Source organism: Rhinatrema bivittatum, chromosome 7 (assembly GCF_901001135.1).
Source record: "Rhinatrema bivittatum chromosome 7, aRhiBiv1.1, whole genome shotgun sequence".
Lineage (NCBI taxonomy): Eukaryota > Metazoa > Chordata > Amphibia > Gymnophiona > Rhinatrematidae > Rhinatrema > Rhinatrema bivittatum.
The window spans coordinates 207,299,998-207,324,362 of record NC_042621.1 but is presented as its reverse complement, the minus strand read 5'-3'; the positions used below and the strand labels follow the sequence as shown (position 1 = coordinate 207,324,362).

Here is a 24,365-nt window from a genome sequence, read left to right as displayed (position 1 = left end):
AGGGAGGGCAGTGATGGGAGGACCTTCACCTGGACCACCAATTTTTTCTTAACACCTTTGGTGGGTAGGGGAGAAATCTGAACTATCGTTTTATTTAATATCACCCTTGGGAGGGGGTGGGGGGCCGGGGCCATCCCACGTAGACACTTTCTGCTATTGTATTACTTTTGGCCAGTTGAGTCCGTCTCGAGTGGCGGCCCCAGTTTGAGCCAGGAGGGTCAGCACTGATCCTTGCACAAGTTTTTCTCTAGCCATTTTTTTTTCCTTTTTTCCCAGCACTTTAAAAGTGAAGCGAGATCCTCGCAACCTACATTAGGATCCAGCACCTCCCACCTCACATTTACCACTTTTGAAATACATATTATTTTATCTCAGTTGACCACCTTCTTGGTGGGCCACAATAAAATATTTGCATCAGATTGCCTATTAATTACCTTCTTTGTATTCATTTTCATTCTTCATGCATGCAAATCACATGCAAAGAAGGCCATTGTAATTGGTGAGGGTGCCAAAGTGGGGACATGCAAAATATTGCATATATTGTACGATAACGCTGCAATAGTGTGCTATCACACGATATACGCTGTTTAATGTGCGTTAGAGTATTACCGCAGCTTGATGTATCTCCCAGTCTGATTCTTATCTGTGTAACATGAGCAGAATGTTCCACCAAAAATGCACATATAAAATTGCATTATTCTGCTAATTGCTGAGAAACAATTGCATAGTTAATGATTAGTGGAAGTCTAATAACTTTTTCTGTGTAGTGTCATATCAGATTGAACAGCACAAGATTTCAGTATAACAATTTAATAGGAAATTTCATAGTAAAAGTCAGCCGATAAAGGCCATTATATCCCATCAGTTATTTATTTACTTATTTTTTTATTTTGTTAGTTTGTTATTTACAGTAACTTATATTATCACTATTGCCAGTACACCTGTTCTAAGTGGATTACAACATACTAAAGAACAAGGATAAATTAGTTACAGACGATATGAAATTATGTATATTTCACAACACATTTCTATTTGAAAACCTAAAAGAAAACATATGCTGATAAAAATACACTGAAACAGAAAAGACATAAGGAGAACTTGACATCCTTTCAAAAAATGCCTGACTTATGTCTGCTCATCAGCAATTTGTTTACCTTGGGCAGATGCCTATTCAAATTGACATATGGAACCAGACATCCACTCCCCCCTCCTTTCCTGTCCCTCAACTACTTTTCAAATTACTACCACTAACTAGGCATGTACAGCAGGAGAAAATTAATTTTATTTCAAAATGTATTTTGTGGGGACCCCAATTCATTTCTTTAGTTTCAAAACAAAAAACATGTATTTTTTAATTTGATATATTTTTGTTTACTGCTAAAGTCAATGGGGGAAACTCTACAGGTAATTTACACATATATTGGGCTCCAGAATAGGGGTTTTCTATTCAATTGTCTTAAAACTTGTGGGAAGAAATAAGCAGAAGAGTGAAAGAACTCTAACACCAAGAAAGAGAGAGGAGACTGGATAGTGGCACCAAAGGTGTCATGACTAGCCTACGACTCTGTAAAGGGGCAAAGGGGTACCAGCATTGGCAGGATTTCACCAAGTCACTGTGAGAGAAGCAAAGAAGTAGAAAAAGTGGGGAGAACACACCAAGGCTTCAAAAGAAGGCAAGAGTAACATGAACTCTTGATGGCATCTCAAGTGGCACTGGAAAATTGGCACCCAAAGGGGCAATGAAGTGGGAATGAAGCAGAAAAAGTGGCAGAAAATCCTACAAGGCAGGCACTGCTAAAAGGGCCAAGCAGCTCAAAGAGTGGCTTCAAGACATCAAAGTACCATGAGAGGTGCAAAGCAGCCCCCTGAGACTGGCAAGATGTTAGGTCTGTTCCGGGGTACAACAGCAAGGGACAGTGGCAAAGGGAACATGAAGAAATTTGAACTAGTGACTACAAGGGGAAAAATATGTAAATCTACAGCTCTAACACTAAATTTTCAAAAGGGAAAGTTTGATAAAATGAGGAAAATAGAAAAAAAAATTGAAAGGTGCAGCTGCAAAGGTTAGAAGTGTTCAACAGGCATGGACATTGTTTAAAAACAATCTTAGAAGTGCAGTCCAGATATATTCCATACATTCAGAAAGGTGGAAGGAAGGCAAAATGATTACCAGCATAGTTAAAGGGTGAGGTGAAATAGGTTATTTTAGCCAAAAAAACATTCTTCAAAATTTGAAAGAGGATCCATCTAAAGAAAATTAGAAAAAGCATAAGCATTGTCAAGTTAAGTTTAAAACATTAACAAGACAGGGTAAGAGAAAATTTGAAATTAAGTTGGCTGTAGAGGCAAAAATTCATAATTAAAACTTTTTAAAATATATCCGAAGCAAGAAACCTGTGAGAGAGTTGGTTGGACCGTTAGATCACTGAGGGGTTAAAGAGGCTATTAGGGAAGATAAAGCCTTTGCAGAAAGACTAAAGGCCCAATTTTAAAAGGTCTGTGCATGTAAAAACCAGGGGTTATGTGCATGGCTGGGCTTTGCGAGCATTTTAAAACAGACCCAGCCATGCATGTAACCTCTGTTATGCAAAGAAGTGCCGGGCCCTGCAACAGGAATGGGCTGGGGGGGCATAGTCTGGGCAGAAAGGGGCGGGGAGTGGGGCGGGATAGTGCCATTAGCTGCTGTCCTGGGGAAGTGTGCACTGGTAGCTGGTTGGCACGCACAATTTACTTCTGCTCCCGAGGACCAGTAAGGATGAAAATTAAAAAAAGGGGATATGTAGGCTTAGTTTAGGGGTTGGAGAGGAGAGGGGAAAAGGGAGAAAGGGTAGGTAAGGTAAAGAAAAGTTCCCTCCCAGTCCGACCTTAATTGGGGTAAACTGGGAGGGACTGGCAAAGGCCTGATTGCGTCACCGTGCATACTTTCGAAAATTCCCCACCTGCGTGCATGGATATTAAAAACCGGCACCCAAGTGCACACGGACATTGCATTTTATAACATGCATGCACAAATGCACATGTTACAAAAATTGATCGCATCCATGTGCACGAGCCAGGAACCATGGGCTCATTTTAAAATCTACCTATAAATGAATTATTTACTTCTGTGTATACAAATGAGGATGTTGAGGAGATACCAGTTCCGGATATGATTTTCAAGGAAGATGAGTCAGATGAACTGAACCAATTCACTGTTAACCTGGAAGACATAGTAGGCCAGGTTGACAAACTAAAGAGTAGCAAATCCCCTGGACCAGATGGTATGCACCCCAGGGTTCTGAAGGAACTAAAAAAGGAAATTTCAGATCTAGTTAAAATTTGTAACGTATCATTACAATCATCTATTGTACCTGAAGACTGCAGGGTGGCCAATGTAACCCCAGTATTTAAAAAGGGCTCCAGGGGTGACTTGGGAAACTATAGACCAGTGAGCCTGTCTTCAGTGCCAGGAAAAATAATGAAAAGTATTCTAAAGATCAGAATCACAGATCATATAGAAAGACATGGTTTAAAAGAACACAGTCAGCATGCATTTACCCAAGGGATGTCTTGCCTCACAAATTTGCTTCATTTTTTTGAAGGAGTTAATAAACATGTGGATAAAGGTAGATCTAGTGTATTTGGATTTTCAGAAGGCATTTGACAAAGTCCCTCATGAGAGGCTTCTAAGAAAACTAAAAAGTCATGGGATAAGAGGTGATGTTCTTTAGTGGATTACAAACAGATTGAAAGACAGGAAACATAAAGTATGATTAAATAGTCAGTTTTCTTAGTGGAAAAAGGTAAACAGTGGAATGTCTCAGGGATCTGTACTTGGACCAGTGTTTTTCAATATATTTATAAATTACCTAGAAAGGAATACGAATGAGATAGTCAAATTTTCAGATGACACAAAATTATTCAGAGTAGTTAAATCAAGCAGATTGTGATAAATTGCAGGAGGACATGGTGAGACTGGAAGATTGGGCATCCAAATGGAAGATGAATTTTACTGTGGACAAGTGGAAGGTGATACTTATAGGGAAAAATAACCCATGCTGTAGTTACACGATGTTAGGTTCCAAATTAGGAGATACCACCCAGGAAAAATATTTAGGCATCATATTGGATAATACATAGAAATCATCGGCTCAGTGTGCTGCAGCAGTCAAAAAAGCAAACAAATGTTAATAATGTTGAGGAAGGAAATTGTGAATAAAATGGAAAATATCATAATGCCTCTGTTTTGCTCCATGGTGAGACTGCACCTTGATAATGTGCACAGCTCTGGTCGATACATCTTAAAAAAGATATAGTTACAGTGAAAAATGTGCAGAAAAGGGTGACCAAAATGATAAAGGGCATGGAACGGCTCCCCTATGAGGAAAGGCTAAAGAAGTTAGGGCTGTTCAGGTTGGAGAGGAGATGACTGAGGTGGGATATGATAGAGGTCTTTAAATTCATGAGAGGTCTAGAATGGGTAAACATGAATCGGTTATTTACTTTTTCAGATAATAGAAGGTCTAGGGGTCTCTCAATAAAGTTAGCAAGTTGCACATTTAAAACTAATCAGAGAAAATTCTTTTTCACTCAACACACAATTAAGCTCTAGAATTTGTTGTCAGAGGATATGTTAAGTGCAGTTGGTATAGCTGGGTTTAAAAAAGGTTTGGATAAGTTCTTGGAGGAGAAGTCCATTAACTGCTATCAATCAAGTTGACTTACGGAATAGCCATTGAGTTACTGGCATCAGTAGCATAGGATCTACTTAATATTTGGGTACTTGCCAGGTACTTGTAGCCTGGATTGGCCACTGTTGGAAACAGGATGCTGGGCTTGATTGACCCTTGGTCTGACCCAGTATGGCATGTTCTTATGTTCTTATGTTCTTATAAGAACTCCAAGATGTAAGGTCTGAGTATGGAAGTAGGGCTAAGTGGCAAAAAGACCCCCAAGGTGCATGGTAGAATTTATAGTTTCTTGATGCTGGGGCCTGGTCCAGAGACTGGGTCCCAATGCCTGGGTCTTGACCATGAACCAGGCCCAAAACCGGGGCCCGACCCAAAGGCCAAGGCCCAGGCCCAGCCCTAACACTGGGTCCCAGTAGATAGGCTGGGTCCTGAAACTGGGACCTCGGCCTCAAGCCAGGCCCAGCACAGGAGGTCAGAGCCCAGGCCTCCGATGCATCATCCTCTTCCTTCTTTACAATGACAACCAGTGCTGTGGACACGCCAGAATTATTCATCTCTGATGTATCCCTTCTCAGCAGAGGCCATTTAAGCTGCCGTACAACAAAATTCCATCTGCCCCTGAGGAGGGAGACATCGGAGATAATTAAGTCCGGTTTGTCCAGAGCAAAGGCCTTCATTGGGAAGAAGAAAGAAGAGGATGACTTGTTGGAGACTTGGGCTCCAACTTCCTGCTTTAGACCTGACTCAAGGCCAAGGTCCCGGAATCAGGACTCATCCTCTCTTATGGGTATGGGCTTTGGGCTGGGGCTTGGGCATCAGGACCTAGCCTCTGGGTTGGGCTCCGTGTGGTCCTGGTTCTAGGTCAAGGCCCAGGCATAAGGATCCAGTCTTTGGACTGGGACCCAGCATCGAGATTGAATCCGGGCTTTGTCAGCATAACCCCCCCTGGACCAGGTGGGAGGGATGGGTGGTGGGGACAGATGTTTCTTCTTTTTTTTAATGTTTATGGGGTATTTTTTAATATTTATTTCATTTTTTCAACTAAGGAAAAGGAAATAAACCTTAAATGAAACAAAATTCATGAAAAAATATACCCCAATAATGAAATTTAAAAAATGAAACAAAATTTTCACCCATGTGCACCCCTATCAGAAAATATATAGCAGAATTAGAAAAGGTACAGAGAAGTGAGACCATAATGATAAAGGGAATGGAACAATTTCCCTCTGAGGAAAGGATAAAGAATTTAGTGTTCTTCAGCTTGGAGAAAAGACAGCTAACGGGAAATATGATAGAGGTCTATAAAATAATGAGTGGAGTGGAACAGGTAAATGCAAATTGGTTGTTTACTCTTTCAAGAAGTACAAAAATTAGAGGACATGCAATGAATTACTAGTTTATACATTAAATACATTATTAGTTTATACATTAAATAGTTTATACATTAAATAGAAGAAAATATTTTTTTTACCCATGGCATAATTAAACTCTGGAATTCTTTTGCCAGAGGATGTGGTAAAAGCTGTTATTTATCTGAGTTTTAAAATATTTTGACAAGTTCTTGGAAGAAAAATTCCATAAACCATTATTAAGGTTGACTTGGAGAAATCCACTCCTTATCTCTGGGAAGAGCAGCACCTTATGGAATCCTGCCAAGTATTTGTGACCTGGATTGACGACCACTGTTGGAAACACGATACTGGGCTTGTTGGATCTTTTGTCTGACCCAGTATTTATTTATTTATTATGTATTTATTTTTACATACTGACATTCGAAGTAGTATATCACATCGATTTACAAAGAATAAATCAAGATTATTTACAGCAAATAACTATGCTTGATAACAAAGGCATCATACCAGAGATGGTTAGGAAAGTACATTGAGATAACATAGGTGGTGATTATGCTCTTTTGTCACTACATTCATACAAATATACTTTACTTCAGTCCTCAATTTAGGAAAAATTTCAAGTGAAAATTCCCTAAATTTGCTTGAAAATTCCTTTACATTTAGCAACAAAATTTGGGCCCTGAGAATTTTTTGAAAATGAACCACAAAGAAGTCAATATTGAAAAGTGTTTGTCCAAGCAATTTTTAAATTACCTGAAAACCCCCCGACATTTAAATTGTCCACTGTACCTACCGGTGAAATTTTACCTGGTAACTTTTAACCTGGGTAAAATGTAGTTGTATACATAGAGGAAGGGAAGGGGGCATTCCATGGACTTGGGTAACATCGATATTCAGTGCTATCTGGATCAATTTAGGTGGGTAATTCTTATCGGGGAAATCAGTAAATCACAGACCTAAAGTTATCTGGCTAAGTTCAAACAGGTATATTCAGTAACAGACTTACCCGGATAAATCCCGCTGAATAACCTAGCTTAAGTTGCCCAAGCAGCTTTTCATGGCCAAGTTCCCATTCATTGCATAGCTCAGTGTTGCCCTTTAAGTGAATTAAGCCACGGGGAATTGAATTAAGAGATGTATAGCACTCTTTTTGGGCAATAAGATGCAGATTTCCTTATGGACATGAATATTTTGAAGATGGAAAAGGAAAGCCTGATGTCATTGCAGAAGATCATATGTCCTGGGTTCCCTTGGGAATCATCGAGAGAGACTGAAGCAGAAACTAAAGTATAGCAGCTGAAAAGACTGCCATATGCTTTAGTGGAGGCTTGAATGAAGGATATCAATGGTTACAGAGTTCAGTTCAAACCTCTCATCCATCCTTGTATCAGAGCTGCAAAACAATTTCCTACTGGATTGTTGCTATAAATGCAGATATAATTTTCATGTAACACTATTAGAAATTAGGATGGAAGAAAACAGCATGGCAGAAGATGGCAAGCACTTAATGTAATATGATCAGTTAAATATCCCTCTGCTGTCTCAGTACATAAATACATCACACTTTTCAATTTTGGGTTTCAATGTGACATTCAAACAATTGTGAAAAAGCACTGAGATATTTCTGTTGCTGCACACTGGAAGTTAATAAGTGAGCTTTGTCAGTATTCCAAGTACTGTTTCTGAAGAGGCGATATTACAAGCTTGCAGTACAACACTCACTTATCTTCTTTCTCTTGCAATATGAATAATTATAAAACATTAAATTTAAGCCAATCAAATTGATGGTTTAGTTCTCTTGCCCTGTATATTCTAGATTAAAGGCAGTGCATGAAGAGAGAATTTCTTTTATAGATTTTTTTTAATGCATAAGAAAATAGTATAATTCACCTACAACATTGTGGGGTAGATTTTAAAAACATACGCACGCGTGAACAAAAGTACGCTGGATTTTATAAGGTACGCGCGTAGCCGCACGTATCTTATAAAATCCGGGGTCGGCGTGCACAAGGGGGTGCACATTTGTGCAACTTGCGCGTGCCGAGCCCTGCGCACGCTGCCCATTCCCTCCGAGGCCGCTCCGAAATCGGAGCGGCCTCGGAGGGAACTTTCTTTCTACCCCCCGCACTTTCCCTTCTCTTCCCCTACCTAACCCACCCCCCCCCCCCGGCCCTATGTAGCCCTCCCCCTACCTTTATCGGAGAAGTTACTACTGCCTCCGGTCAGTAGTAACTTACGCGCGCCGGCGCAGCAGGCCCCGACAAAGGCCGCTGTGTCGGGGCATTCGGCCATGCCCCCGGACCGCCCACACGCCCATGGACACGCCCCCAATCCCTAACTGTGCCCCCCCTGGCCACGCCCCCGACCGCCCCTTTTTGCAAGCCCCGGGACTTACGTGCGTCCTGGGGCTTGCGCGTGCCACCAAGCCTATGCAAAATATCTAATAGAGTCATGGCAAGGGTCTGACTCATCAAGACTTTTCCCCATACAGAGTGAGAGAAGCTTCTGCACTCTGTTTCAGAATGCCCCTAAACCACCCATTTTTTCCCTTTAACATTTAAGCACTGCTAGTATACACACATTTCTGGATTGTGCAAAATAGTACTTATGTACATACATACTACTTACAGCACAACCTCCAGTTTCACTTGCTGAAATCTTTTGAAAATCAGCCACCTATTTACCATAATCACAGAAAAACAACTCTTTTATATTTTACAATGTCAAAAATAATTGTGACAGTAGTAATAGATTGGTTAGGACTGGTTGGCTATTCATACTCCATAAAGAATGGCAAAGGATATATCACATGTCATCATTAAAAAATGTAGCTAAAACATCATCAGAAAAAAATTAATGCGATCTCCCAGGAAACAGTAAAGAAAATGCTTTATACATAAGAACAAACAAGCAATTACTCATTCCTAGTACACTGAAGCTTGCAAGAATGATTTAAATAAACTATTATGTGCAAAGTAATACTAACAGAAAACCAGTAGAAATTAAAACATTCTAAAAAACTTGGGCTAGATATTCAAAGCTAAGGCCATATTTTAGTACCTACGCCCGATTTTATAACATGCATGCGCAGCCGCACGCATATGTTATAAAATCTGGGGTCGGCACACGCAACGGGGTGCACATTTGTGCACCTTGCGTGTGCCGAACTCTAGGGGAGCCCCGATGGCTTTCCCTGTTCCCTCTGAGGCCACTCCAAAATCGGAGCAGCCTTGGAGGGAACTTTCCTTCTGCCCCCCCCCCACCTTCCCCTCCCCCTACCTAACACGCCCCAGCCCTACCTAAACCCCCCATACCTTTGTTATGCAAGTTGCGCCTGCCTCCAGGCAGGTGTAGGTTGCGAGCGCCGGCCAAGTGCCAGTGCACGATCCCCCGGCCTAGAGGCTCTGTGGAGGTCTCTGGCCATGCTCCCACCCCAGACCGCCCCGGACCGCCCACACTCCGCCCCATTTTTTCAAGCCCCAGGACATATGCACGTCCTGGGGCTTGCGCGCATCGCCGGCCTATGCAAAATAGGCTCAGCGCGTAACCTATTTACGCGTGTAGGGCTTGTAAAATCTGCCCCTAAATGTTTAAACAAGTTAGGGCCTTTAACGCCCACATTATCACCATATCACGTGATAAATAACGCATTGCGAGATGCATATGCAAATTTTGAAAATTTAGTCAAAAGGGAGGAGTTTATGAAAATGACAAGTGTTTAACGTTGTGTGCGATAGTGTAATAGAAGATTTAACTACATCTTTTTTCTCAGTATTATGCCTGAAACGGGATTTGCGATTTTTATCAGCAATCCCGTTTCAGGCAGAGAGAAAGAGAGAGCCTCTGGGGAGGCACACGTATTAGCCAAATTTTTATACCATTGTAAAAGGGGCCTTTCTGAACTCAGGGTGAGCTTTTGGGGGACAGTTTTACATGCACAGTCAGAGGTACGAACAGCACAGTAATCATCACTGAAGATTTGATGTGATTTGGTGTGATGAAAGATATAAAAGGATGAGATTTATATAACGTACTCTCGACCCAGCAAACCTCACCCCAAGTTACTAGTTGCCCCTCTCACAGTGGTATAAATAATTTACTTATATGAGAGCCTCATAAAGAGTCTCTCTCGCTCTCTCCCATAATATGTGGTAAAAGCCCCTTCTTTTTTTTTTTAACTCAGGCTCTATTCTTGCAAAATTTATAGCAAAATGAATCTAATCCTAAGACTTATTCAGCAAACGTACAAGGGATATTTGGCAACATGGCTATGCTGCTGAATATTCCTGAATGAGTTACTAGTTAACTGGATAAGTCTTATCTGGCTTATTATAGACCTGCTATTGAGCAGATATAACTTATCTGGATAACATATCTGGATAAGTTTAAATACTGCTGCTTAATAGGCTATGTTATCCAAATAATTAGCTCCTCCCTGAAATGCCCATTTTCTGCCCAAACCTTAGCCAGATAAGTACTTATCTGGCTACATATGCCCACTTCAGGTTTTACAGAACACTGTAGCTCGTATCATGACAAATACACGAAAAAGAGATCATATTGCCCCAGTATTATAAGAGTTGCATTGGTTGCCTGTTCAGCAACGAATAGAATATAAGACAGTATGGGGCAGATTTTCAAAGGGTTATGTGCATAACCCCGAAAACCTGCTCCTGCATGCACCAAGCCTATTTTGAAGGGAAGGGAAGGTGGGGTGTATGGAAGTTCCCTCCAAGGCCGCTCCAATTTCAGAGCGGCCAGGGAGGGAACGGGGGAAGGCAGCGCGGCTCGGAGCAGGCTCGACGTGCGCAAGGTACACAATTGTGCACCCCCTTGCACGTGCCGACCCCAGATTTTATAACATGCGCTCACATGCTATAGAATCGGGCGTACATGTGTGCGCGCTGGGTAGCACGCGCACCTTTTAAAATCTACCCCTATGTGCATATACTGTATGCTTTTGAAAATTCCCTTCTTAGAGGGTAATTTTCAAAGTCATTTATACATTAAAAAAAAACTAGTTTTATGCATGAAAATGGTTGTTACAAAATCAACTAGTGTCCTTTTCATGTAAAAGTATGCACATAATCTGATTCACATGCAGTTTTACACTGACTGTAGGTGCTCCAGGGTAGATTTGGGGTGGAGTCGGAACTTATGCTCATACTTATTGATTTTAAAAAGTATGGGGTCATTTTCAAAATGAGTTAAAACAAAGTACCATATTGTATATTGTAGCAATTTTCAAAAGCCTATTTATGCATGTAAAGTGCATATACATGCACAAAACCCAGTTTTAGTATGTAAATAATTTTGAAAATTACCTCCCTATGCAATTTATGCTCTTTGAACAGGATGTGTAACTTTACCTGAATGAATCTCAGTATATACCAAGCCACTTAACCACAAATTTTCAAAGCAAAATTTCATATACAATGCTGAGAAAAAGTTTGTGCACCAAAGTACAGTAAAGAGAATTATGTTCTTAGCATGATATCCTTGTCTAATTGAAACCAGTCTTTTCTTATGTAATAAAAACAGTATAAATTAAACAATTCTGTTGAGACCTAAACTGATAGAAAAAAATAAATACCAGGGAAATAGGCTTGAGCGAGGCAGAAGGATTCACCATCTTTTAACCACATTTCATTGAGAAATAGAATGTGAAGCTTACAGACAGAAATTCAAATCTTTGGTATAATTAGATTTAGCTTTTAAAAACTGAATGCCTAAAAGACCATATCTTGTAGGAAAAGCAGAATATAAGCTCAAGTGATCACATAATGGAATAGAAATACGATTTGAGCCCAACAGGGGGTGACTTAAACTGCAGTGTCTACCATTACCCCAAATAGCGGGCATAGAAGAAATGGTGAATACTAAAAGAAATTAATAATAGACCAATGGAACCAATGTAAAAAAAAACTGTAAAACTGCAGTGGATGACACTCCAGAAGCAATAAAATTTGACTAAAAATGGACAGGAAAATCAAACAGAAGCAGGACCATATGGAACAAGAAAGACAAAATGAAAATGGAGAGAACTAATAGATACAACATATCAGCAAGAGAAAAGCCAATATGTAAAAAGAAAGACTGATAAGGGACCAAGAGGCAGCAGGGGAGGTAAACAAGACTTCAGAAATCAAAAATAAAATATAATAGTTAAATTAGATAAAATTAAACAGAGGTAACCATAAAAATATCTATAATAACATATAATAGTAAAATAAACAAGAAAACAAATACAAAATAATAAATGAAAAAGTAGCATCAAGAAAAATTAAGAGAAACACAACCAGTTTATAAAAGTAAACAATAAATATACAAGTAATGGAGTTAAAAGCCAAATTAATCAATACATGGTGACCATAAAAGCATAATAATAAAATATACAAGTAAACTTAATTAAAATCAAAGAACAAATAAAATAATTAATATGTGAAAAATACTAAAAGTAATACAATAAAAGATTCATTGCCAAGGAAATAAACAGAAGATGAGACAGGTAAAATGAAGACAGAGCATAAACAACATTAGTAATAAACTAAACAAATAATTTAAATAATGATAAGGCAAACATACCATATCTCCCCTATCTCGAAAAGATTTTTAGTTTGGTGTTCACCATGAAAGTTAATGGGAGCTCATTATATCATAATCAAAAGACATTTCAGAGGACTTACAAAACAGTAGTAGATGATGCTCATCTAACTGGACAGTATTACAAGACTATTTTAAACATTTAGGCATGCACGCTCAGATAGATAATCTACAAATGGAAAAAAGTGAAGATAGTGAATCTACCCAAGAATGGCTGTCCTGCCAAGATCAGCCCAAGAGCAAATCAGAAAGTCATCCATGAAGTCACAATGACCCCCAGACTAACAGCTAAAGATCTGCAGACCTTTGTCACTGTTGCTGATGGTGAGGGTTCATGTATCAACATCAGGAAAAAAGTAAATGGGAATGGTGTTTATGGGAGGATAGCTAGGAAGAAACCATTTCTCTCCAGAAAGAACATTCTTGCCTGCCTCAGGTTTACCAAACAGCATCTGATGACCTATAAGACTTCTGGAATAATGTTCTTTGAATAAATGAATAAAAAAATGTAATAAGCACTGCCTTCCAAAATAAGAATCAGAACCTCATCCTGACTGTCAAGCATGATGATGGAGGTATCATCATGTAGGGCTCCTTTGCTGTGTCTGGATCTGGAGGCCTTGCCGCCTTGCCATCATTGATGGAAGAATGAATTCTGCTTTAAATCAGAAAATTCTAGAGAATCCTAGACAATCCATCTGTGAGCTGAAGCTAAACTGAAAATGGGTCATACAGCAAGCATACAAGTAAACCTACTATAGAATGGTAAAAAAAGAAGAGATTTAAGTTGAATTTTTAAAAGTTGCGCTTGTAAAAATACCTCTTGCTCATGTAAAATAGTATATATGTGAGTGCATGCCATTTTAAAAACCATAATAATACAACAAAAGTCTTAAAGGTCAATACGATATGATAGCCAACACACAGAATTAAATGTATTCGCCAAATTTCAATTTATATAATTTTGTTATTTTTGGGACCATCATATAAACCCCGTAATTGTTATCTTTTAGAGCCTTGTGTTATGCTCCATCGATAAATAAGAGGGGCACACTTTTAATCATAGGTCCATCTTTAAATATTTTTAAACATTTTTTTCAGACATTTTTTCAAAAATTGTGAGCATTAAAAAGGGCACTACTTCCCTTTTTTTTTTTAAGGTACTTCAGGCCCCATTTGTTTAAAAAAAACGGACCACTCACCCTGACCTAAAAGCCCTAAAACTCAAGATCTGCAGCATTGCTCCTCATCAGGAGCAGCAGTAAATTCACATGAATAACAAGTCAATATGCACCATGGTCAGCTGTTTTACAATAAGGAATTATGGATGGTCACATGATGTGGTGAACCCAGATGGCTGTTTGAATTTGGGTTCTGGGTGCTGCCCCTGCATTGTTAACTGTAAACAATGTGCAATTACACTTCTTTCAAGCTCCTGTGTTTGTGTCTGTTGGGGGAATATTAAATGGACAGATTCATTTATTTATTTTATTTAAAATCTTTTCTATACCGTCGCTGTTATACACCATCACAACGGTTTACATGTAGGCACAAATTTAATGTAGGTAAAAGTGTACTATAGTACATTCTAACAGGTGCCGTCAAAGGTTTGGTTACAATATATCATTAGACAAAATAATTTTTAGAGAAGTGTGTCATGACCGAGTGTTCTGAAAGTACTTTTACGGGTAATTTATCATACATAGTGTTATCAATATGCTAGTTGTGATGTGGGGTTCATAGACTACTCTACTGTATCGTCCTAAGTACTGTGTGTCGGTGCTTATCTGCTTATTCCTGAATCATTTCTATTCTCCCGTCTCCTTGTAAAATTTATAACGAGATCTTCGAAGGTAATGTCCACCAGATTCACGAAATGGGAAAAAGAAAACCCTCAACTATCTGAAAGTAAAATGGCTGCCGCAAAAGAAAATGCCTGCCTGGCTCCGATTAAAGATGCAAACATCACAGCCTTGACGGAAGCGGTCGTGTACGATTAGAGTAGCTGGTTTGATGCGATATCTGCTCAGATTTCAGGAGTACAAAACATGATCGTGGACTTTGGATTGCACTTGGACATGCTAAAGGGAGAGTCGGCATGATAGAGGATGATTCCACTTTAGCAGTGATGAAAATACAAACTCTTGAAAAACTTATTGCAGACAATCTGCAAAAATCTGCAAAAATCTGCAAAAATCGATGAGATTTGCTCCCACCACAGTAATTTGCGGGCAATGGGAATTCCTGAATCGGTAGAGGAGTGACAATTAAAATTGTTTTTGGAGATGGGCCTAGCTACAGGTCTGGGGTTCCCGGTGACCAGTGGGCCTGTCATCATTGATCGTGCACATCGCCTTGGCAGCATGGCAGCAAGCAGAGTCAGGCTAGACTGGTAATATTTAAATTACTCAACTTCGCACAAAAAGTGGAAATAATGCAACTCTGTCATAAAAGTAAAGATTTACAGACCTGCGATCAGCGAGTTTTTTTGTTCCAAGATTACTCGCTGATGGTCTCCGCTAGAAGAAACAATTTTGTGCCCTTAAGTGTGGCTTTAAATGCGAGTCAGAACTGGTTTGCTCTATCTGGCCCGGATGCGTATTTGCTTCCAGAACAAGACTCAAAGCTTTGAAACGGCAGCCAATGCAAACGTCTTTATGGAATCTTTATCTCCATCTGTGGAATGAAGAGCTGGTTATGGTAATTGTGGTGCACAATTTGAAAATACATAGCAGTATAGTATTATTTTGATGTGCACTGAGGGATTAATGCCTACAATTTCCCATTAAGGAGATTGAGTTCAGCTGTATTTCTGAGACTTCCTTGATGTACGATTTCAAGGTTCTAAGCGTATATGCTAGCAGAAGTTGGCAGCAGCGGAGTGAGCGGACACTAAGCTTTTACATTGCTTTACTCAGCTTCATTGAATATTTTTGCTCAGTTTGAATTGGATAAGTTACCTGGTTCTATGTACTTTGTTAACAAATACATCTGGGGATGTTATTACATTATACAATAGTAGAGCTGGGGCTCAGATGTGTAAGCTTACTGTCAGTCCGTGACCCTACTGCCTCCTTTTTGACAGGAGCAGCGGCTGTCAGCGGGTTTGACAGCCGATGCTCAATTTTGCCGGCGTCGGTTCTCAAACCCGCTGACAGCCACGAGTTCGGAAAACGGACGCCGGCATAATTGAGCGTCCGTCTTCCGACCCGCAGGCCGCGGGCCAATTTTTAATTTTTTTCTTTTAATTTTTACTTTTTTTTACTTTTGGGGCCTCCGACTTAATATCGCCATTATATTATGTCTGAGGGTGCACAGAAAAGCAGTTTTTACTGCTTTTCTGTGCACTTCCCCAGCACCGGCAGAAATTAACGCCAGCCTTTGGGCAGACGTTAATTTCTGAAAGTTAGATGTGTGGCTTCGCTGCACATTTTACTTTCTGTATTGCGCGGGAATAACTAATAGGGCCATCAACATGCATTTGCATGTTGCGGGCGCTATTAGTTTCGGGGAAGGGGTTGGACGCGTGTTTTCGATGCACTATTACCCCTTACTGAATAAGGGGTAAAGCTAGCGTGTTGAAAACGTGCGTCCAAATTCGGGTTAATAGTGCGCTCCACCGGAGTGCACTGTACTGTATCGGCCTGTGTGTTTGGTATATATTTTTCATACTTAAGATTCCATTCTTTATGCTGGGCAGGACCTGACTGCAACTATCTGTGACCTTGGCCTTCTAATTTTTGAGGGCATTCTACTCAAGGAGGGAGGGGGGGTCATTTCTATTTGTATTTTTCTTTGGAGAAATTTTAGGAAGAGGTGGGAGGGCAGAAGGGGAGAGAGGGAGGGAGGCTACCTTTAGATGTGCCGATATAAGTGGTAGGTAGTTTTAAATGCCTAGACCTGAAGAAACCAATCTTTTGGGTGGTAAACAACTTTGGAGTACTTACTATTTAAATTCTGAGAGGAGACTGGGGTTCGATCTGAGACAACCCAATCTTCTTGGAGTGATATGGTTCCTGTTACTATATTGGGCAAATGAGATTTGGGATGGTGACCCTTACTGAATACATCACTTGAAATGTGGCAGGGTTAGGGACCCCAGTCAAATGGGAGAAAGTATTAACACAATTAAAAAGACTCAAGGGGAACATCATTCAGGAAACACATATGTTAGATAGGGAGCATAAGAAGCTTTGACGTCGCTGGGTTTCATAGGTATTCTCTGCACAAGGTACTACTAATAGTTGCAGGGTGGTGATTCTGATTCATAAAAGCATATCTTTTCAAATGGATCAAGTGAAAGTGGATCCGGAGGGTAGATGTGTGTTGGTGAGGGGCAAACTATTTGACTGGGAGATAATAATGGCCTCCATTTATGATCCTAATGTATATCAACATACGTTTTTCATGGGTCTAATTCCTAGCTTACAAGGTATGGGCCCAGCTCCTGTTATTATGGGTGGGGATTTTAACTTCATAGTGATCTAGATATAGATAGGTGCCCTAGCATAAAATCCTTGAAGGTTCATGTGAACAAAGGAGTCAATTTGCTATGTTCTACCCTCAATCTTTTGGATATTTGGCAGACTCTCCACCCAGGGGAGAAAGATTTCACTCACTATGCGAGGGCCCATGCCACTAAATCTCGCATAGACTATGTTCTGGTTAGTGAGGATCTTTTCCACTAAATACCAAAAGCTATGATTTGTCCTTTGGTCATATCATATAATTTTCCGGTACAATGTACCTTGGACCATCAGTAGTAATGCCTTATTCAGGCAAATGCCCATGTGGTTGAATAATGACACTGCATTTCAGTCCTTTTTAGAAACTAAATGGCGGGAGTATGCGATAAATAATCCACAACATCAAGAGACTCCTGTTTTGTATTGGGAAATGGCAAAAACTGTTATGCGAGGGGAAATGATTAGTTATATCTCATCCAAGCAGAAAGCCCTAAACTGTAATATTATAGCTCTTGCTAAACATCTGATTCAATGTAAACACTGCTTCAAAGAGACCGGATAAGCAAAATAGCAAGAAGAATTTTTCTCTGCTCAGAAACTGCTCAGTGATTTTCTTCACCAATGGGCCATGAATCTTTATTTGCATTGAAGCATAAACTGTATAGATATAGCAAATTTGGTCTGGGCTCAGAAGGTACATGTGCATGTTTAAGTTATAAGGAATAAAATAGGAGAGTGGCACTCTGATAATAAGGGGATAGGGAATATTTTTAGAGATTTTACTGTGGGCTATATTCTGCTGAGCCGGAGGATCTGGTGTTAAGGGGAGACTTTATGTCCAAAGTAGTGTTGCCAAAGGTGGGGGAAGTGGGTCTGCAGAAATTAAATCAGTCAATCGCTGCAGGGGAGCTAGCAGTAGTCATTGGGGAGTTAAATCCTTGAAATCTCCAGGGCCGGATGGCCTACATGATCGATTTTAAAAAGTGCTGTTGGAACATGTACTAGAGCCACTTACCGATCTTTTCAATGCAATGATTCGAGCTGGGAGGATGCTGGAGTCCTCTCGGGCAGCTGTGGTGATTCTTTTGCCCAAGCTAGGGAAGGATCCAGAGTGCCCTTCTTCGTACCGCCCGATCTCATTGCTTAATTTGGACATAAAAATATACACTAATGTCATGGCCAACTGACTGAAATATATTTTACCTTCCTTAATATCCTTGTAGCAGTCAGGTTTTGTGGCTGGAAGGCAGTCCTATGTTAACATTAGGAGGCTGCTCCTGGTTATGGAAAAAGATATGTTTACTAAACTCCATAATCCATTGATAGTCAGTTTTGATGTGGAAAAGTCCTTTGACAAGGTTTCCTGGTCCCTTCTGCAGTGTGTTCCAAAGGCTTTATTTTAGATGTGATGCGGGTTTTATATTCCAACCCCCTGGCCTATATTCAAGTAAATAGGACTCTGTCTGAGGCATTTTCTTTATATCATGGAACCAGACCGGGGTGCCCCTAATCACCTTTATTGTTCATTTTTACCTTTGAACTACTGGTTCAAAGAATCAAGCAAAAAGAGAATTTTAAGGGTATAACTTTTGGTCCAATAGAATCTAAAATCATGTTGTTTACAGATGATATACTAATGACTTTATCTGTAGCACAATCATCTCTTTTGCATGCCTTGAGATTGATTTCACATTTTGGGAAATTTTTGGGATTGAAATTGAACTTAAACAAATCTGAGGGGTTAGATTTGATGGGGTATTTAGAGAAAGGTTGACCTGATTTTCCTTTATGTTGGGCAAGGCAGAAGATTAAATATTTGGGAGTCAAATGGTATACATGTAATGTACCTCCTTTGATTTGGGAATTTTGACAGAAAACAGAGGCCTGGATGGATTGCCCAATATCTACCTTGGGGCGTATGGTCTTACTGCAGATGATTCTAATCCTCAAATTGTTATATATCCTTCAAATGAGTCCCATTATCTTGGTACACCAGGATATTAAGATGTTAAACTTAATCTGTGCCCACTTTATTTGGAGGCCCAAAAAGTTGAGATTTTCCATGGCCAAATTTTGCTACCCTAAAACAGAGGGCAGCATGAGTTTTTCTCATATTAAATACGATAATATGGCATGTCACATAGGCATCCTTTCTGATTGGTTAAGAGGACATAATTCTAGTACTCTAGACATAGAGGCCAATTATGTTTCCCTGCTTCATTTAAAATATACATATGCTACATGCCCATACTGCTTCCCTTCCGGCTCCCATTTCCCAGTATTTATATTTTGGAACAATTAGAAGGTCCTGGAGATTTTTTAGGTTGCTACTTAGACTTTCATAGGATGTTTCTCCCTGAATTCCACTAACCGGAAACCCACAGTTTGTAGCTGGGGACACTAATGTCATATGTAGGAAGGTGGAGGTCAAAGTCTTAACACTGTACAATCTTTTTATGTCTTACAGTCTGAGAAGATGCACTCAATGTCCTATTGTATAGAAAATTTGGGGTTCCGCTCTAAAGATTTTTTTCCCTTATCTTCAAGTGCAAAGTTACATTACTAGTCTTTTGAAGAATAAGACTAGTAAATACACCTCAGGTTCGTTTCAGCGATTTTTGCATCTGGGAAAAGTGAGGAAAACAACTATATTTATGGTGTACAAATATTTCCACTCCATTACTTCATATAATTTGTTGGACACTATGCAGTGGTATGGGAGAGAGATACGGGCGACTCTATTACAGGAAAGGAGATATTGGCAGGTATTTGGCTGATTAATTAATCTACAGAGAGCATGGCACGTAAAGAAATGCAATTTAAACTCTTTCACAAATTATACTTCTGGCCTGTGAAAGCATATAAGGCTCATGTTACTTCTTCTGATCACTGTCTGAAATGTAAAGAAGCGAAGGCCACTTTTATGCATGGTTTGTGGGACTGTGCCCTGATTCAGCATTTCTGGGACAGAATTCTGCTATTTCTAAATTCACTATTGAAATGCCAGTTGGAGAGGTCTGCAGCATTCTGTCTTTTAGGTGTAAAAGGGGAAAGGATTTGAGTCAATAAAGCTCAGAAAATATTGCTGTCTAAATCTAGTTTAATAGCAAAAAAAATTTATTTTATCTACTTGGGTAGCTGAGATTGGGCCCTCTGTATCATTGTGTAAGGGCAACAGGATGGAACTGATGATGTTGGAGTATAAATCCATTGATCCATTAGAGGAAAAATCCAAACAGTGATTCTCAGAGATTTGGAGCCCATTTTTCTCTCTAGTATCTAGTATCTAGGGAATTGAATTACTCTATGTTGTGATTATTTGAAACAAGAGATTAACTAAATACACTTAGAAGGGTATTATGAACCTTTAGAATGAGAGGTGTGCTGTTATTGGGTGCTAGGGGTATGGTTCTGTATTAAATTGTAAGATGGTGAGTACTCCTGCCAAGAGTTGGTATGGGAGGTCATGGTGGTCCTGATTCGAAGGTAGCAGGAATGGGGATGGATATTTGGGAGGAGAGGGGAAAGGGATACGATCTGTGGAGATACTATATCCAGTTACCGTATTATGTTGTTATGATATTGTACACATATGTTCTCTGTGAAGTTGCTGTGTTTGTATGGCACAGTTGTTATTCGTTGTTGTGCAATATGGCAAAAACCTAATAAAGACATTGGAAAAAAAATGAGTTATGCGAATAAGTCTAGGCCTCACCCTGGAATGCCTATGCTCCACATATTCCCCACCCCCTTTCAGCCCTCTTATATTTTACACACACAAGGGCTTATAGATGCATACTTTGTGGCTTTTTAATATTTGGGTTACTTGCGACCCACCCCCAAATGCACGTATGTGAACATTTTTGTATGAGTAACCTTTTGAAAATTCACTAGTTATTGTTGAATGTTTTTGTTTAATAAATAATTAATTTCCTTTTAGTATGAGTCATTTATTCGCAGTCATACGAATACATACACCACAACGAATTTGCGTTCGGCTGGGAAGGAATTTCTCACCATTCCCTCTATCTCGACGGCCAGACTTACTTCCGTCAGGGAAATGGCTGTCTCATTGGCAGGCCCAGGTCTTTGGAATGCATTACCTACTGAATTAAGACTCCAGAGTAATATGAAAGAGTTTAAGAAAGCATTGAAAACCTGGCTATTTGCACAAGCATTTCAAGTGGAAGCCAGCTAGAAATTTATCATGTTATTTTATTAATTATATTTAACATTTTACTTTATTTTACATTTTTAAGATGTTATTTTATTAGTTATGCATAAAGTTTAGTTCTTAATTAGAATTTTAATGTGTATTTAGTTTTAAGTTAGATTTAGGATTTTATGATTGTTTTCTGTGTTTTTATGAATTATTGTATGTTATGTTGTAAAGAAACATTGTAAACTGGTGTGAAGGTTCATACCAACATTGGTCTAGAAAAACCAGGAAATAAATAAATAAAATAAATATATAAATATTCAATGGAGTTATCTTTCTCTTTCTTCATAGTTTTCATTAATATATAATTATATTTTCAGTATAAATTGTGCTAAAATACAGACTATCTAGGAAGTTCTAAATATTTTTTCTCAGCACTATGAGTTCATTTTGAAATTCCCCAGTAAAGTTTGAATTTAAAATATACTGTCATGATTTTGCCTGCCGTGCAGCCTCATGTGCCTTGTTCCAGTCTGCTGTGACACCTCCCCACCAGCAGAGGTCTCCAGTGAGCTCTGCCCCCAAACTGTCTCCTCTCTGGCTACCTGACTCTACCTGTGGTGCAGCCTCCTCTCTACCAGGGGGCCTCAGCAATCTTCAATCACAGCATTGTCAAAACTCTTCCTCATTGTTTCTACCATACCCAAGCTCCAAACCCATTTAAACTAGCCTTTCTAGAATTACTTTGCCATTTTATAGAGTCACTCTTGGCTCTTTGAACTGGCCTTTTTCTAAGCCTTGTGGCTTCCGGGCCTTCTGTTCTCCTGTTCCTAGCTCTGTGGCCTTCTCAGGCTTTTTTGTGCCTAGTGGCCTTCGGGACTTATGCTTAGTAGCTTTGGGCCTTCTCCTACACTGCCTTCGGGCCTCTGTGTTCTTTATTAAGTGTTGTCTTCTCCTACCCTTGTCCAATCCTGTCTGCCTTGCCTAATCCTGTCCTTGGCTGGTCCTGTTGTGTCCTGACCCAGTCCCTGTCTTCCCATTGTCTTGCTTGGACCCAGTCTGTGTCTGTACCTTGCATTAGTTTTTGTCCTGGGTTGCCACAAGAACCAACCTTACTCAAGACCAGCCCAGCCTGTTCCTGTCTCAAGCCTTGTACAGTTTAGCCCAGCCTGTTCCAAGCTTCCAGCATTGTACCAATCTAGTCCAGCCTGCTCCAGTTTCCAGTATGCACAGCCACTAAAGCCAAGACCTGCTGGCTCCCAGAACCCAGGGACCCAACCTGCGGAGTAGGGGAATGGCTAGGCAGAAGCTCCAGCCATGCGGTCCTGTACTGCTCCTGAGGGGATATTACCTGACTGTTCTCATCTCAGCTCCTTGTGACATACACATGCAGAGTTTACTGCTATGCAGGGAGTTATAAAATTACCTTCCCTATGCACACTAAAAACGTTACTGCACACTTGATGAAATTAAAGAAATGACAGCTTGTCTCTGCTCTTCTTAACCTGGCTGAAAGTATATAGGGTATAAAAGCCTGTGCATATTCTTTTGAGCTGGGCAAAGAGGAGCAGTTTTCAGACAGACAACTTTAGCTAGGTAAAGAGGTACACTTGTTGTGACAGAGCAGGAACCTTGCACATGTACAAGCATCCAAGCAAAACAGAGCAGTCTGTTTATCAGAGGATCAAGCTACTTTACATAAAGAGATGGGTGAATAAATCCATGGCATAAGCCACTTTGCTGAAAATGGTAAATATTTAAAGGAATCTAGCCAGTTAAGTAGGACTTAGCTGGCTAGATTAAGGTCTGAAAATTTCCCGGGTAATCAGCTAAAGTTAACTGATCATATTCTGGTTAGGTGTAGGAGTGGGGTTAGCTCAAGAAGGGGATCCTACATTTGGCTGCTCAGATCCCCTCTCTTCCTGCCCAAGTTAAAAGCTGGGAATGGCCAACAGCCCTCTCATCCCCTCCCCTCTCACCATAATGAAAATGTGTGTGCGTGGAAGGGGGGTGGCTGTCAGCCCCTCGTGATTCCCTCCTGCCTCCCATCTAAAAGAAAGGATACCTGGGGGCTGCTGACTCCTTCTCTCTCCTTGGGATTTTCCCTTTCTCCCACCTGAAAGAAAATGATGCACAGGGAGACTGCTTTGCCTCTCCTCAGGTTCTCCCCTCCCACCACAAAAAAAAAAGGATGTACAGAGGGATGTCAGCCCACACATGATTGCCCCTCGTGTCTGCCGCAAGGAAAATAATGTGTGAAGGGTCTGCTGGCCCCCACAACTCCCTCCCGCCTCAAAGAAAATGATCTCAGCTCCCTCCAACTGGAAAGAAAAGGATGCACAGGGGCTGCCAGCCCCTACAGAATCTCCTCTCCTTTGCCCCAGGAGAGAGGAAGCCACCGCCCTCCATTCCACTTCCCTGAACACTTTCCTAGGCCCCAACATCCTCTCCCAAGCTGAACCTGCAGGAGGATGGACCCTACCATCCTCTCAGTCTGGCTTCCAGGGTTGCTCTTACCATATATTTTAGTTTTCCTTAACTATCTGCTCATTCTTTTATGCACTTACTAATATTATAGATGTACTGTATGTATAGTACCTTAAGGATTATGATTTCTAATCTTACGTTTTAGCAATGTATCAAAATATTCTTTTATTTTGATAGAATAAGCATGAGACAAAATTCTCCATGACATCACAACAACCAGAATTATTTTTATTGAGCTCTTATTATATATTTAGGATGCCGAATTCTTGCAAAACCTGGACAGATAGAGATAATTGTGCAAAGAAAACATTATGTCTCAAAATGCAATTGCTCAGGAGTCAAGGTGACAACTGTTCCATACAAATTTCAAAAAGTAATTGTTTCCTACACTAAAATGTCAATTTATAAAGAGATGAAATGTTTACTTCAGAGCCAACTCAAAGAAGCTGGAGAATCAAGGTCTTTTAGTCACAGTAACATGACCAATGCTGAAGCAATACCATTTTCTCCTTCAAAACTGTATGAAGGATTAATGGCAGAGAAAAAATGAAATGGGCTCTCTCCCAAGACCAACAGACAGAGAAACACATCTATTTCCACTGCTCTAAATGCTAAATAAACAATAAGA

The 24,365-nt window shown here is 40.0% G+C and overlaps 1 long non-coding RNA gene across 1 annotated transcript in view; it reads right to left on the bottom strand.

The window, feature by feature from the left end:
* Nucleotides 1-24,365, bottom strand: part of LOC115095709 — a 350,693-nt gene that overhangs the window by 76,352 nt on the left and 249,976 nt on the right. The window lies entirely within an intron of this gene.